Consider the following 16,873-nt stretch of genomic DNA (forward strand, 5'->3'; position numbering starts at 1 on the left):
TAGGGTGGGTTGGGGGAAAATACTTTGGTTAGTAGTAATATTGTGACAATGCTCTTTAATCATTAGTTAAAAATGTTTAACAACAGTTCAAGGTATTGGTGGTAGGGTGAGGTATGAGAGTCCTGTATGATGCTGTATATGTTTGTTTTGTAAATTCACTATTATTATACATTTATTGTTTATGTATGCTTATGTATGAGTGGTATACTTTAATAAATTTTTTTTTCCATTGTATTCTTTTTTTTTTTTTTGACTTTGTAATAATATTACATTAAAAATATATTTTTATAGTCAGGCAAGCTAAAATTAGATTTCAATTATAAAACAAGGTCTAAAAATTAGGTATTTTTTTTAATCACCATTTTACAGATGAGGGATAGGTACAAAGATCTCAAAGTACTTCTCCTGAAGTGACCCACCAAGTACATGTCAGGATGTAAGTACAGGGAAGTCTGACTTTAGGCTAAACCACTGTGGAAATGACTTCACAGAGTCACAATTCCATCCAAGTTGGGCTTCCCTCAAAACCCACGGTTGAGCTTCAACTACATCCAAGGGCTGCAAATATTATGGTCTGAAACTACCTCCCCAGCCAGGAGAGTCGTCATAGAGATGGTGGAAAGAGCCACTGTCTCCACTCTTTATACTCTATTAAATAAACAGTGAGTGCATGGTGACAGTTTAGGTGACCCTGTGCTAGGGACAGGGCAAGGAGAGATGAATTAAACCTTATGGGAGTGACTTATAGTCCAGGGAACAAGAGATAAAGAATCAGTAAATACAACTTGAAGAAGAGTGGTCAGTGGTAACAGAGCAGGTAAGAAAGATGCTGTGAGTTGATGAAGTTCAACCTGCTGCTCACATAGGATGTCCAAGGTTTGGTTCCTGGTGCCTCCTAAAAACAAACAAGGAAAGAAATGAATAAACCAACTCAAAGGAGCCTATGTGGCTCAGTGGTTCAGTGCCATCTTCCCACATACAAGGTCCCAGGTTCAATGCCCAGTCCTGGTACCTCAAAAAAAAAAAAGTTACCAAAGTCAGAAAAGACAAGACTGGAGCTGGGGATCGAAAGAGGAGGAGAAAGCATCCAAGTGGTGAGGGGCTATTTCCACATCAAGGAAATAGGCAGTGACAAGTGGAGAAGGAAGACAGAGCTTGATCACTGCATGAGCTCCAAGGGAGGTGGGCATGGCAAATAAGCCCATTAAAAATGGGCAAAGTATTTAAATAGACATTTCTATAAAGAAGATATACAAATGGTAAATAAGCATATGAAAATGTTCTCAAGTCCACTAGCCATTAGGGAAAGGCACATCAAAAGCATGATGAGCTATCCTTCACACCCATTCAAAAGGCTATTATTTTTAAAATTGGAAAATAGCAAGTACTGGTAAGGATGCATATAAATAGGAAACCTTGTACACTGTTGGTAGGAATATAAAATAATGCACTGGCTGTGGAAAACAGCTTGGCAGTAACTCAAAAATTAACCTAAAATTACCATATGAACTGGCAATCCCACTTCTGGATATATATCCAAAAGGATTGAAAGCAAGGACTCAGGTATTTGTATGCCAGTGTTCAGAGCACAATAAAGAAAAGGTGGAAGTCAAATAAGTACCAGAAGATGAATAGATAAACAAAATGTGGTAAATACATATGATGGAATATTATTCAGCTGTAAGAAAGAATGAAGTCCTGATACATGCATCAACATGGATGAACCATCAGGACATTAAGTTTGGTAAAATAAGCCAGACACAAAAGGACAAATATTGTATGATCTCACTGATATGAACTAAGGATAAGAACGAAACTCACAGAATTAGAATCTAGAATATGTTACCAAGGGATAGAATGGGGGTAGAGAATGGAGAGCTGATATTTAAATTGTGCAGAATTTCTGTTTAGGTTGATTGTAAATGTTTGGGAATGGATAGTGGTGATGGCAGGACCTTACTGTGAATTATATGTTTGTCTATGTGATTGAGAGAATTTGTTTAAGATCATGTACATTAGTAGAAGGAAAGCTAGAAGCCTAAAGATGGGATTGTTTAATGAAGTGAAAACTGTTATGGATGATGGACTGAGGTTAATAGTACAAATATAAGATTGTTCTTTCATGAATTACAACAAATGTATGGCACTATTAAACATTGTTAATAATAGGAAGGTAGATGGAAAATATACACCTAATGTAAACTAAGGATTATAGTTATCAGTAATATCTTATATTCATTCATCAATCCTCACAAAGCTGACACATTAATGCAGAGTTAACAATAGAGGTATACACAGGAACACTTTTTTTACATGAATTTTCTGTAAACATACAACTTCCCCCATTTTGAAAAAATTGCAGTAATTTAAAAAAGCATTAAGCTAAATGAAAGAAACTAGACACAAAGTACCACATATTCTATGATTTCATTAATACATATGTAAAGATAAGTCTATAGAGATGGAATGAAATTAGTGGTTATGTAGGGCTGGGGAATGGCAGAGGGACTGGGAGGTGACTTCTAAGGAGTATAGGGCTTTCCTTCTAGGAGAGATGAAAATGTCCTAAACTTGATTGTGGTGAGGAATGCACACATCCCTAATTATACTAAAGTACACTTTGGATAGATTATATGGTATGTAACTATATCTCAATAAAACTGCTTTTAAAATTTGGGGCACACATTGTGGAGGTTCTTGTAGTCCAGTGTAATACTCTTGCTTTTTACTGTAAGCTGGGAAGGCATGGGGGTTTCAGTAAAGAAAAACAAGGGCCAAGACTTGCCTGAGGTTTTAACAGGATCATTCTGGCTGCTAGGTAAGAATGGACCACAGTGGCAAGCAGGTCAAAGGCAGACCAGTTAGGGAGCTACCACAGTAGTCCAGGCAAGTGATATGGTGGATTAGACAGAGCAGCAGCAGTTAGGGAAACCAGGTGGTCGGGTTTTACACATATTTGAAGTAGCTGTTGCTGGATTACTGTGGGGTAAGAAAGTGACACAATCCCAACTCCAAAGGGCAGAGGAATGAACAAACAGGAGGAATGCAACTATGCATGAAAGTAGACTATTATTATTCTAATAATGTAAGAACTTGTAACATTGATATAAATAAAGGCAGTGGACACAGGTTCTGAGGGGAGGGAGAGGGAAAAATAGGTATAACATGGGGCATTTTTCAAACACTGGAATAATTTTGCATACTGCAATAACAGAGACAAGTCATTCTACATTTTCTCAAAACATATAAAAATGTGCTGTGCAAAGTGTGAAACATCATGCAAACTATAGACCATGCTTAACAGCAATGCTTCAATATGTGCTCATCCCATGAAACAAATGGACCACACTAATGAAGGATGATGTTCATGGGGAAAACTGTGTTAGGGGGAGGGAGTAGGGTATATGGGATTCCACTATATTTTTGATGGAATATCTATGGCATCTAAAGCTCCTTTAAAAATAAAGAAAACAAAATGCTTTTACAAATTGTGACATTTAAGCAGAGGTATCAACGGAGTTGTGATGTTAGGCAAGAGAAAGACTGGGGTATCATCAAAACTATTTGATATTTGAAAACAGGGAAACAGATTCTGAAGAGAGAGTGCATTGAATGAAATCCATAAAAAATAAAAATGATACATGGCTCTTCACCAAAATTTTAAAACTACAGATCTGAAAAAAAGAAAGTATAAAGGCAAACTACAGACAGGGAATAATATTTGCAAACTTAACTATGACAAAGAAAGAACACATACCTAGACTATCTGAAACTGATATCTGGAATAGGTATCTACAATATTGGGAGTGGCTATGGCTCAAGCAGTTCAGCACTTGCTTCCCACAAGAGAAGTTCTGGGTTCAGATCCAAGTATTTGCTAAAATAAACAAAAACAAAAAACAAGCAAACAAAAAATTTTTAGGGGAGCCCATGTGGCTTAGTGGTAGAGCACTGGCTTCCCACTTATGAGGTCCTGGGTTCAACCCCTGGGCTTAATACCAAGAAAATAAAAATTAAAAAAAACACACAGGTATCTAGAATAAATTAAAAGAATTTCCAAAATTCTCAAAATTCAACCATGAAAAAACAATCCAGGGTGTCACAGAGTGACACTGCTACTGTTTTTTACCAGACTGAGGTGTCCCTCAGGCCAGTGGGCTCAAACTAGTTGGCCCCAGGGGAGTGAGGATGGATACGGAGACTATGCACACTCCAGAGAGGGTTCTGGACCAAGTCTAACTTTATTACATAGAAACAGCAATTTATAGTTCAGGGCAATAGGGAAGGGGGCTAGGTGGTATTAGATTGGTGGGGGTGAATATATGCCCAAACAAGGAAAGGGGTAAGCTAGGGGGGACGGTTAGGTTGATCACGTAGGCTGAGCTTTTTCATGCCATACTGCCTGATTGGTGGGGATCAAACAAAGCCAGAGGGGCTCAGAGAGGAGGAAGAAGACGTGGTGTAGCTGGACAGGGCCTGGTTGCCATTCTGTCTGACCTCATGGTCAGCGGTTATTTTGTTTAGCTGTGTGGTTGCCTTAGAGACAGCGTGTTGGCAACTGATAAGCTATGCCTTGTTGGCTGTGCACAGGGTGCTCTTGGGTGCTTTTATTTTTCCTACACCAGGGAAGTGGCTGTGGCTCAATCAGTTGGGCTCCCATCTCCAGGGTCTCCTTGTGAAGGCAGGCTCACCCACAGGCTGCGGATCACTGCCCAGCCCGCACATGCTGCAGAGAGCTGATTCAGCAAGGTGACACAACAAAGGAGGAAGACAAGCAAAAAAAACCAAAAACCAAAAAACCAAACACAGAAGATTGCACAGCGAATGGACACAGAGAGCAGACAGCAAGCAAGTGCAAGGGAGGAGGGGAAATAAGAAAAAATAAAAAAGAAACAATCCTATTAGAAAATGGGCAATGTACATGAACAAACATTTCACCATAGTAGATAAATGGATGGGAAATAAGTACAGGAAAAGATGCTGGATATAATTAGCCATTAGAGAAATGCAAACTACACCATTATGATATATAACTACATGCTATTAAAACAACTGAAACATAAGGTGACAATACCAAATGCTGGTGAGAATAAAGAAAAAAAATCTCTCATACATTGCATAAGGGAATGTAAAATGGTACAGTCATTCTAAAAACTAGTTAGCAGTTTCTTATAAAACTAAACATATACTTATCATATGGCCAAGCAAGTGCACTCCTGCACATTAATCACATAGAAATGAAGATGTATGCCCAAGCTAAAGTCTTAGTTTGTTGTTTGAAAAGATTTAATCAAACTGATAAACCTCTGGCTAGGCTAACCAAACATAAAATAGAGAAGATAAAAATTACCAATACCAGGAATGGAAGAGGTCATCACTACTGCTTCCACAGACATTAAAAGGATAATCAGGGTGGTGGACTTGGCCCAGTGGTTAGGGCATCTGCCTACCACATGGGAGGTCCACGGTTCAAACCCCAGGCCTCCTTGACCCATGTGCAGCTGGCCCATGTGCAGTGCTGATGCATGCAAGGAGTGCCACCCATGCAGGGGTGTCCCCCACATAGGGGAGCCCCATGCACAAGGAGTGTGCCCTGTAAGGAGAACCACCCAGCACAAAAGAAAGTGCAGCCTGCCTAGGAATGGTGCCACACACACGGAGAGCTGATGCAGCAAGATAACACAACAAAAAGAAACACAGATTCCTGTGCTGCTGACAACAACAGAAGTGAACAAAGAAGATGCAGCAAATAGACACAGAGAACAGACAACTGGGGTGGGGGAGGAAGGGAGTGAAATAAATAAATAAATCTTAAAAAAAAAAGAATAATCAAACAATACTTATGAACATCTCTATGTCCAATAATTTGATAACTTAGATGTAATGACTCAAAAATTCCTGAGAGATGCAATTATCAAAACTCACAAGAACAAATTCATCATCAGAATAGCCCTATAACCATTAAAAATTTGAATTGATAATTAATAACATTCCAAAAAACAAAGGACCTGGTTCAGATAGTTTAATAGCAAATTCTACCAAACATTTAAGGAAAAATGAAACCAATTCTCCACAATCTCTTTCAGAAAACAAAGCAGAGAGAACATTTCCTAACTCACTCAATGAGGTCAGCATTACCCCAATGGCAAAATCAGAAAAAGATATTAAAAGAATGGAAAACCACATACCAATATTTCTCTTGAATATAAAACCAAAATTTTGTCCCATTGTCTGGGATTGTCCAGCTGACTAGGGGTCTCCTGGAAGGAAAATTTACAAAACAGGACATATGTCAAATGCCTGTAATGATCTCTTCCCAGAATCTTATTATTACGTATTTTTTAGGAAAAACTCATTTTTAATAAAAATCAAATGTTGAAAAGGCTACACAGTGAAAGGTAAGCCTCCCTCTCATCCAGCTCCTGTTCCCACAGTTCTACCCCTGCCCAGACACCCACTTACCAATTTCACACATATCCTTCCTGGATAGGCCATCCGGGCACAAGTATATATGCCTGTGTCTCATTGTACAGCCTATATTTTGCAAGTTCTTAACTTATGTTATTCAGTTAAGTCAACCTTTTTTGAAGAAATGTCCAAAATAGACCTAATAGCATGACCATGTAACATAAAGTCACATCAGGATACTCAGTGAGAGGGGGTGACATGAAAAGGCAGGACAAAGGATATAAACCAAGACTGCCCTCAACAAGGGGGAGCACACAGTCATCCTGGAGCTCATCCATCCATTTAATGGCTCTGTGGAAATCCAGTTCATGGACTTACTTTAATTGACAAATCAGTGATCTGGAGTCCCCCAGGTCCACGAAGACAAATGCACCACCTCTGGCTCCAGCAGCAGGAGGTCCAGTATTAAAGGATAAGAAACTCAGCATAGGTCTGCACCCTCCCCAGTGCACAGGACTAACACCTCCTGCAAACATCCCCAGGGTACAGAGCTCAAGGCTGCCTAGCACCTGAGCAGCCACAGCCATCACCAAAGGCCGGGCTGAAGGAGCCTGGACACCACCTGCCAAGGCCTGCAGCCTGGAGCTGAGCATCATGGGAGGGAGGGCCGGGGCAGCTTCCAGCACTGCCCATGTGCAGGCCCCACCCAAGGCCTCTGGACTGGGGATGGCCCCACTCACTTCCTGCTTCAGGCACCCAGGGTTCAGCTAGTGGATCATCGGAACCATTCCTCAACTTCTTAGTGTTTTTCTTTAATCTTGAACATTCTCCATTTAATATTTCAGCCCTTTCATCTCTTCACTTTATCTACTTAAGCATTATCTTGTCACCCTATTTCTTAGAGATTATACTTCAATTTTGAACTGTATTTCCATTTTTCTTATTTCTTCTCATTCACTTTTTGAGTTTTTAAAATTTATATCTTATCATGTATTTCATTTTCTTAATGCCTGTTATCTACTTTTCAGAAAGCATATTTCCGTACATAATATAGATCATGACAAAGAGCTTTCATTCCTTTGTTGTGGATTACTCTGCACTTACTCCTTTTCTCCCTATATTACTTTGATACTTGAAAATAACAGTGTTTTTTTCTCTTGGTTTCCATACGATTAAAAAAATTTTATAGACAGAATTAAGACTGAAAATAGCTTTCCAACAACACAGATCTGTTTCTTTTCTACATGTTTTATGAAATGTTTTAAAGTATGGATGCTTTCTTCCTGATATTTTCAGATTCTGTACTTCCACCACTCTTCCAAAAGGGTCTTCACTCAATTCATTACCTCTCCCACACCTTTTTTTTGGTCTATTTTCTTTCTCCATCTGACCACTGAATGTTCCTTTTACATGTACTCCTCTCTGGAGAAATATTTCCATGTTGCCAAAATTTAGTCATTCTCTATACATGTCTACAGATTTTCAAAATCAATGATCTATGAAAGTCTATATATATTCAAAAGGTTCATAATCCAATAGGTTCAGGGTCATTTCTATCTGGACTACAATATTACAACCATATGGCTTTATACCTATCACCAGGCACACACATGGTCCTCAAGGATTCTGGTTAATACTTGTTCTTACTCTAGTTAAAGTACTGTTTTATAAATAACCTCTAGAAAGAAAAATTCATTTAATAGGGTTTATTGAATTTTTAAAATTTAAGAACACATCAACATATTTCAGGCATAGTCTATCATGATCTTATTATTAAACGTTGAACATATGGACATTAGCAAGAATTAAGTTCTTCAAAATCATAAAAATGTAGGTATCCAACAATTAACTCACATTCCAGGATTTCAAAAATGCACTCACAGGATGCCTATAATCTGGGGACTTTCTGCTGCTCACTACATGGATGGTCATTTGTGGAAGTCATTCTACTCTGTTCACAGCTGCATTTAAAAAATCCACAGCTAACATCACACTCAAGAGTGAAATACTGAAACTCTTTCCCAAGAGTTCATGAACAAGATAAAGTTAACTCACTTTCATCACTGACTTTCAGCATTGTACTATAAGTTCTAGCCAGAGCAATTGGGTAAGAAAAAGAAATAAAGTCATCCATACTGCAATGGAAGAAGGAAAGCTATCCCTATAGATGACATACCCCTTTAAATACATAATTCCAAAGAAGCCACAACAATACTAATGCAACAATAAAGGCATAAAGCAAACATGCAGAGTATGAGAGAAATGCACAAAAGTCAGTTTTGTTTATACAGCACAACAAAAAATAAGTCCACTCAATCAGCCGCTAACAAATAAAATAGCTAAGAATGAATTTAATGAAAGGATGAAACACATGAACACTAGCAAACTGAATGAAACTAAAGAAGACGTAACATATGGCAAGACATCCATTGTTCAAAGATTATAAGATTATATTATTCTAATATCAATACTTAACACAGGGAGCTACAGATTCAATATAATAGTTATAAAAATCCCAGCTGCCATTTTTGTTTACAGAAATGGAAAAACCGATTCTCAAATTTAAATGACTTCAATTAGTGTCTTTAATAGAGAAAACAATCACATTTCTTCCTTGTGAGACTGGGATAGACTAATTTAAACAACATGAGGAGGGCTTTCATTGAGATCTGGTTGACTTGGGTAGGAATATGTGGGATTCTCTGAGGGATATTGGGGTTCACAGAAATTTGAGTCCTAATTCTCCCTGTTAATGGAGGGCAATATTTTCCTGTAAATTTCATAGGGATACAGAGGCCAGGATGTGGAATATCTTTGAGTACAGAGCTGTGTCTCCATTGCCATATTTTCATTCAGGCTGGGTGAAGTTTTTGGTTCTCAGAAGGAAGTAGAGGTCTCTGAAAACACAATAATTGACCAAGTCCCCTACTCTTTATACCCTAAATCTCAGGATCTGCAGTGAGTTAAGCATGAGCAAGGGTCTGAAAATTGACTCAACATCACTAGTGACCAGTAAAATTAATAAGAAAATTAGAAGGTCTCACTGCTCTTGGAGTGCACATGATCTGGGAGAGGAAGGACTGAAATAGGAAGGTGCACACTACAGGCTGCTGAGGGAGTTGTTTAGTTCTTTAGTCAGGGAAACACCTGTTGTTGACCACCTCTAGAGTTCTCATATCATTCTACTTTTCAACTCCAGAATTTCTATTTCCACTAAATTTATACTTTCTAGCCCTTTATTGATATTCTCTACTTGGGGAAATATCATTCTCATGTTTTCCTTTCACTCACTGAGCAGATTAAAAATTTGTAGATTTACTAATCTTGAAAATGGTGTTGATGGAAGTGGGTACTGCTCATCTCTTTTGAAAAAGAATGGTTCAAACCCCGGGCTTCCTTGACCTGTGTGGAGCTGGCCCACAGGCAGTGCTGATGTGCCAAGGAGTGCTGTGACACACAGAGGTGTCCCCTGCGTAGGGGAGCCCCACATGCAAGGAGTGCACCCCATAAGGAGAGCCACCCAGTGCGAAAGGAAGTGCAGCCTGCCCAAGAATGCACTGCACACATAGAGAGCTGACACAAGATGAGGCAACAAAAAGAAACACAGATTCCCATGTCACTGACAACAACAGAAGCGGACAAAAAAGATGCAGCAAAATAGACACAGAGAACAGACAACCGGTGTGGGGGGGGGGGAAGGGGAGAGAAATAAAAATAAATAAATAAATCTTTAAGAAAAAAAAAAGAACAATCATGAACACTTATGCACTGAAACAGGGCACCTCAAAATACATAGGCAAACAAGGAAAAAAACTAAGTGGGAAAATGCATGCCTCTACAATTACTCTGGGGGACTTTATTACACCAATATCACCATTAGGCAGAACATCTCAATGAGAATCAATAAAGAAGCAAAGACCCTGAATAATACATTAGAGGATCTGGACCTAATAGACATATACATAACATTACACTCAAATACGGTGGGATATATATTATTCTTGAGTGCACATGGATCATTCTCAAGAACAGACCACATGCTAGGGAACAGAACACCTCTCAATGAATTCAGAAAGACTGAAATCACACGAAGTAATTTATGTGACTAAAATGGACAGAAGCTGGAAATCAGCAAGGGGCTGAGAAGCAGATTAGGCACAAAGATATGGAAGTTAAACAGTACACTCTTAGACAAACAGTGGGTCAAGGAGAAAATTGCAAAGAAATCAGTAACTACCTTGAAATGAATAAAAAACCAACACAACAACATAGCATAACCTCTGGGATGCAGCAAAAACTGTACTGAGAGGAAAACTCACAGCTATAAATGCTGATATTAAAAAAGAAGAAGGGGAAACGGACTTTGGCCCAGTGGTTAGGGCGTCCGTCTACCATATGGGAGGTCCGCGGTTCAAACTCCGGGCCTCCTTGACCCGTGTGGAACTGGCCATGCGCAGTGCTGATGCGCGCAAGGAGTGCCGTGCCACGCAAGGGTGTCCCCCGCGTGGGGGAGCCCCACGCGCAAGGAGTGCGCCCGTGAGGAAAGCCCAGCGTGAAAAGAAAGTGCAGCCTGCCCAGGAATGGTGCCGCCCACACTTCCCTTGCCGCTGACAACAACAGAAGCGGACAAAGAAACAAGACGCAGCAAATAGACACCAAGAACAGACAACCAGGGGAGGGGGGGAATTTAAATAAATAAATAAATCTTTAAAAAAAAAAAAAGAAGAAAGTGCTAAAATCAAAGACTTAACTGCACATCTGGAGGAACCAGAAGAACAACTAACCCCAAAGGAAGTAGAAAGAAGGAAATAACAAAGATTAGTGCAGAACTAAATTAAATTTAAAATAAGAAGACTAGAAAAAAATAAAACCAAAAGCTGGTTCTTGGAGATCAATAAAATTGATAAACCCTTAGCTACACTAACAAGGAAAAAAAGAAGAAGATGCAAATACAAAAAATAAGGAATGAGGAAAGGGATACCACCACTGACCCCACAGAAATCAAGTTTATCATAAGAGGATACTTAGATAAACTGTATGCCAACAAGAATAATTTAGAATGGGCAAATTCCTAGAAACACACAAGCAGCCTACATTGCTGAAAGAAGAAAGATGAACTCAACAGACCAATCAGAAGTAAGCAGATACAGTCAACAAAAACCTCCGAACCAAGAGCCCAGACCTGTTTCACAAGAACTAACACCAATCCTGCTCAAACTCTTCCAAAAAACCAAAGTAGAAGGAACATTGCTTAGCTCATTCTATGATGTGAACATTAACCTAAAACCAAACCCAAAGATGCTACAAGAAAGGAAAATTACAGGCCAATCTAATGAACCTAGATGCTAAAATCCTCAACAAAATACTTGCTAATCATATTCAACAACACATCAAGCAAATTACACACCATGACTAAGTGAATTGAATCCTGGGTATGCAAAGAGTGTTAAACATAAGAAAATCAATCAATAAAATACACCTCATAAAGAGATCAAAGAAATAGAAACACATGATAATCTCTACAGATGCAGTAAAAGCATTTGACAAAACACACCCTTTCCTGATTAAAACACTCCAAAAGACAGGAATAGAAGGAAACTTCCTCAACATAACATAAGGTATATATGAAAAACCAACAGCTAAATCATATAAAATGGTGAAATCCTAAGAGCTTTTGCTCTAAGACCAGACACAAGACAAGGATGCCCACTGTCACCGCTCCTGTGTAACATTGTGCTCGAAGTGCTTGCATGAGCACTGCAGCCAGAAAAAGATGTAAAAAGTCTCAAAATTGGAAAGGAAGAAGTACAAGTTTATTTACAGACAACATGATCCTATACATAGAATGCCCTCAGAAACAAAACTTCTAGAACTTATGAGTTCAGTAAAGTCACAGGATATAAGAACAATGCAAAAAAAATCAGTAGCATTCTTGCATACCAATAATGAGCAATCTGATGAGGAAATCAAGAAAAAAATACCATTTACAATAGAAACTAAAAAAAACAAATACCTAGGAACAGTTTAACTGAAAAAGTATATGACTTATACACAGAAAACTACAAAGCACTGTTATAGGAAATCAAAGAAGACTTAAATAAATGGAAGAATATTCCCTGCTCATGGATAAGAAGACTAAATATCATTAGATATCTATCCTACCCAAACTAATCTACAAATTTAATGCAATCCCAATAAAAATCAACACAGCATTTTTTAATGACTTGGAAAGACTATGAAACTTATTTGGAAGGGCAAGAGTCCCCAAGTATTCAAAGACATATTGAAAAAGTAAAATGAAATTGGAGCAATCACACTACCTGACTTTAAAGCATACTACAGAGCTAGAGTGGTCAAAACTGCATGGTACTGTCACAAGAATAGACATACTAGCCAATGGAACTGAACTGAGAGTTCTGATATAGATCATCGCATATACAGTCATTTGATGTTCAACAAGGCTACCAACTCCACTCAGCTGGGAGAGAATGGCCTCTTCAATAAATGGTGCTTGGAGACTGGACATAAATAACCAAAGAATTAGAGGAACACCATCTCACACCTTATATGAAAACTAAAGATGGATCAAAGATCTAATTATAAGAACCAAGACCATAAAGACCTTGGAAGATAAGTAGGGAAGCTTCTATAGGACCTTGTAATAGCAAATATCTTCATGAACTTCAAACCCAAAGCATGAGAAGCAAAAGAAAAAAAAAAACAGATAAATGGGACCTCCTCAAAATTAAAACCTTTTGCACCTGAAAAGAGTTTGTGAAGAAAGTGAAAAGACAGCCTCAGCAATGGTAGAAAATATTTGGAAACACCAAATATCTGATAGGAGCCTAATATCCAGCATATGTAAAGAAATATCTCAAAATAAAAAGACAAACAACCCATTTTAAAAATGGACAAGTGATTTGAACAGACGCTTCTCCAAAGAAGGAAGACAAAAGGCTAAAAAGCATATGAAAACATGCTCAACATCACTAGCTATTAGGGAAATGCATATCAAAACTACAACAAGATACCATCTTACTTCCATTAGACTGGTGGACATTAAAAAAATCAGAGGACTAAGGTGTTGGAGAGGATGTGGAGTAATGGACACCTTCATCCACTGCTGGTGGGAATGTAGAATGGCCCAGCCATTGTGGATGACAGTTTGGGGTTTCCTCAAAAAACTAACTATAGTTCTGCCATATGACCCATCAATTCCACTGCTGGGTATATATCCAGAACTGAAAACAAGGACAAAAACTGATTATGCACAACAATGTTCATAGCACCATTATTCACTATTGCCAAAACTGGAATCAACCCAAATGCCCATTAAGAGATGAATGGATAATCAAAATGCAGTAGATACATACAATGGAACACTACCAACTGCAAGAAGGAATACAGTACAACACATGGGATAACATGAATGAATCTGAAGGGCCTTATGTTAAATGAAGCAAGCCAGGTATTGAAGGACAAATATTGAATGACCTCTTTGATAAGAATTAAGCTAATTGAGCCAACACAGGGAGCTAGAGTCTGGAAGATAGGTTTATAGGAAATAGAAAGGGAGAAGGTTGTAAGCCAATGCCCACAGGGGTGCAATCTATGATAAGGTATGAGTAGTTGTGCAGTGAAGGGATATGACAGGGGTGTAAGGATACTACTGAGTTGGGTGGTGCAAGCTTGATGGGTCTAGGGTAGGGAGGATGGGTTGGACAGTCTATGGAAATGGGGAAAGGGTTGAGGGGGGAGGTAGCAGGTGAACATTGGGGATTGGCAGGTATGTGGTTGAAACTATAATGCTGAGAAAATTGTTTTGGCAATATGACAAGGAAGGGCTACTGGTTTAGGGTGTTGGATGAAAATACATTTGGGAGAGGGCACACCTGGGGCACTCTTCTAAAGAAGGTGCAAGTGATGATTTTGTCATAGTGTGTTGTATCAGTGGAGGGAGAACCACATAATGAGTGCAAAGGAATTAAGCTCCCATACAGGGAAGTCTTGATATGTTCTCAAACACAGGGGAGGGTGTTTCTGGAGAGTATGGGTGGTTCCTAACAGGGGAGGACAGACTACTCTGTCAAGCCAGCAGCACTGTTGCAAATATCTACAAATTTTGTTCTTCAAGGAGTGAAGCCTGGTGGTCACAGTGGGTCCTGAGGGGAGAGAGAGGAAGAATGGGATCAACAGAAGAGTATTTAGGAGGCAAAGGAAGAATTCTGCATGATCTTGCAATGATGGATACAGGCCATGTTAAATTTCATCAGAAATTTATAAAAGTGTATGGTATAAAATGTAAACCATAATAGAAACCACTGACCATAGTTTGAAGCTATGTTTTAATACTTGTACATCAGTTGTAACATATATACCATTCGCATGTAAAAAGATTATTAACAAAGAAAGGGAAAAAGGGGAGGATGTTGGGTATATGAGAGTCTCCTCTATTCTATATGTGACTTCACTATGACCTAAAACTTATTTGAAGACAAAATGAAAAAAAATACTGGGGAAGTAATGGAAGAAAATGCAACTGTACATACAGTACAACATATATTACAGTGATGAAAGGCAAAACTTAAAAAACAATTTTTTTTACTATTTTTCATTTTTTAAATACCCCTTTTTAACCTTATTTTAGTTTTAGTTTTCTTAAATTATCATGTATTTTTTCTTATGTTTAAGTATTTTGTTATTCATTTTCCTATTAAGCAAATTTGAAAATATTCTTAGCTTCATCTTTGAAGAACTTTTAGATCACAGAAGGGTTACAGCTATGATAGGGGAGGATCATTGGTGTGGGGAGTCCATGATGGGGGATAGATACATGGAAGGAAGTTCATGTGGGGATATATACAAGGTATATAAATATGTTCAAATGTTCATGGGGCATTGCCACAGTGGGTAGAGATTCACACAACAACTGAAAGAATACTGAATTCCTATCCTTGGGAGCTCTGCCACATTCTCTAACGCCATAGCAACAATCCTCCAAGGAGCAATGACTAGTGAAAAAGGATGGTCCACTGATATACCCTTGAGATTGATGACTATGCTTATGCACTTTTTGCTCTTAAATTTGCAAGTTAGCATAGTGATGCAGGGTACCAAAGAGTTACTTCCTGAGAGCCTCCATGTTACTCAAATGTGGCCTCTCCCTAAGTCAAACTCAGCATATAAATGCATTACCTTCCCCCCCAATGTGGGACATGACTCCCAGGAATGAGCCTCCCTGACACTGAGGGATTACTACCAAGCACCAGCTGATGATGCAACTGGAAAAAGACACAGAACTAAAGGGGGAAAAGGTAAAGATACATGAGTTTATACAGCTAACAGACTTCAAAGTAAGCCAGGAGGCCATCAGAGAGTTATCCTTATAAAAGTCTGCACAGGATCTCATAGGCTGCCAAAGCAGATACTACCACAAATAGTGGGACATCTGAGGGATCCAGAGACACCCAGCTTATATGGTCAGGGCAGATAGCTCTGGAGATTGAAGCCTGACCATTGGGTCCTACTTTGGAGTTTGTGCTCCTGAGTGTGACAGAGTTGGATTCAAATGTGACTTCTCTACACATGCCTCTTCTCTTTTATTTGAAACTATAGTTGATGCTGGAATTGGTAGGTGTACATCCAAAAGACTTGAATCTCTGAAATGTTCCTGTGCCAGCTGGGCCCTGAAGATCAGTGGAGTTGTAACACCTACTCTCCAGTTCATTGGACTCACCTAGGTCAACTAACAAGGAGGTGAGGATGGACAACCACCACACCAAGGAACTGAGAAAGTCTACAACTGCAAGGAAGAAGGTCCCATTTATCAGCCAAAGGGGATCAAAGTCCCCTCTCTGGTAGAGTAGGCATCACCATCCAGAATCCTCAGGAGTGTGGACTTACTGGTATTCCACTATAGACTTACTGTGGTTATATCAATGGAAAATCTATCACCGATGTGGAGACAATGGCCACTGGAGGTGCTGAAGTCATGGAGAGGGAAAAAGAGGTATAATATGGGGGCATTTTCAGGACTTGGAATAGACCTGACATTGCAATGAGAGATACAGGCTGTAGCAGTCTGGTATTATTGATGAATTCCAAAAAGAAGTATTGGATTATGTTTGTAAACTGATCTTTTCCTCTGGGCATATGAGATTATATTGGATTTATAGGTTTACTTGATTAGGTAATTATGTTAATCATTTGTGCCAGAAGGGCATTGAGTCCCAACCCTTTGGTGGGTGGAAAAAAGGCATGGCAAAGGACAGAGTTAAAGGTTCTTAATGTAGGAGTTTTTATGTTGGAATTTGATGCTGAAGTGGGAGTCCTAGGAAGCAAGGAACACTGAACTCACAGAGAAGCAAGACCGCAGAAGGGAGGAAACCCAGGAAGCCTGAACCCTCGCAGAAGTAGGCAGCCTCTTGCTCCAACATGTGAAAACAGACTTTGGTGCGGGAAGTAA

The 16,873-nt window shown here is 39.0% G+C and overlaps 1 long non-coding RNA gene across 2 annotated transcripts in view; it reads right to left on the reverse strand.

The window, feature by feature from the left end:
- The window catches only part of LOC131277382 (uncharacterized), an 83,670-nt gene that overhangs the window by 58,854 nt on the left and 7,943 nt on the right, over window positions 1-16,873 (reverse strand). Inside the window, exon 3 of one of the 2 annotated variants that reach the window (XR_009184560.1) lies at window positions 805-895. The exons of the other annotated variant lie outside the window; for it this stretch is intronic. This is a non-coding gene — a long non-coding RNA (uncharacterized lncRNA). Of the gene's footprint in view, window positions 1-804; window positions 896-16,873 lie in introns of those variants that run through there. 2 annotated transcript variants of the gene reach the window in all.

Source organism: Dasypus novemcinctus, assembly GCF_030445035.2.
Source record: "Dasypus novemcinctus isolate mDasNov1 chromosome 11 unlocalized genomic scaffold, mDasNov1.1.hap2 SUPER_11_unloc_2, whole genome shotgun sequence".
NCBI lineage: Eukaryota > Metazoa > Chordata > Mammalia > Cingulata > Dasypodidae > Dasypus > Dasypus novemcinctus.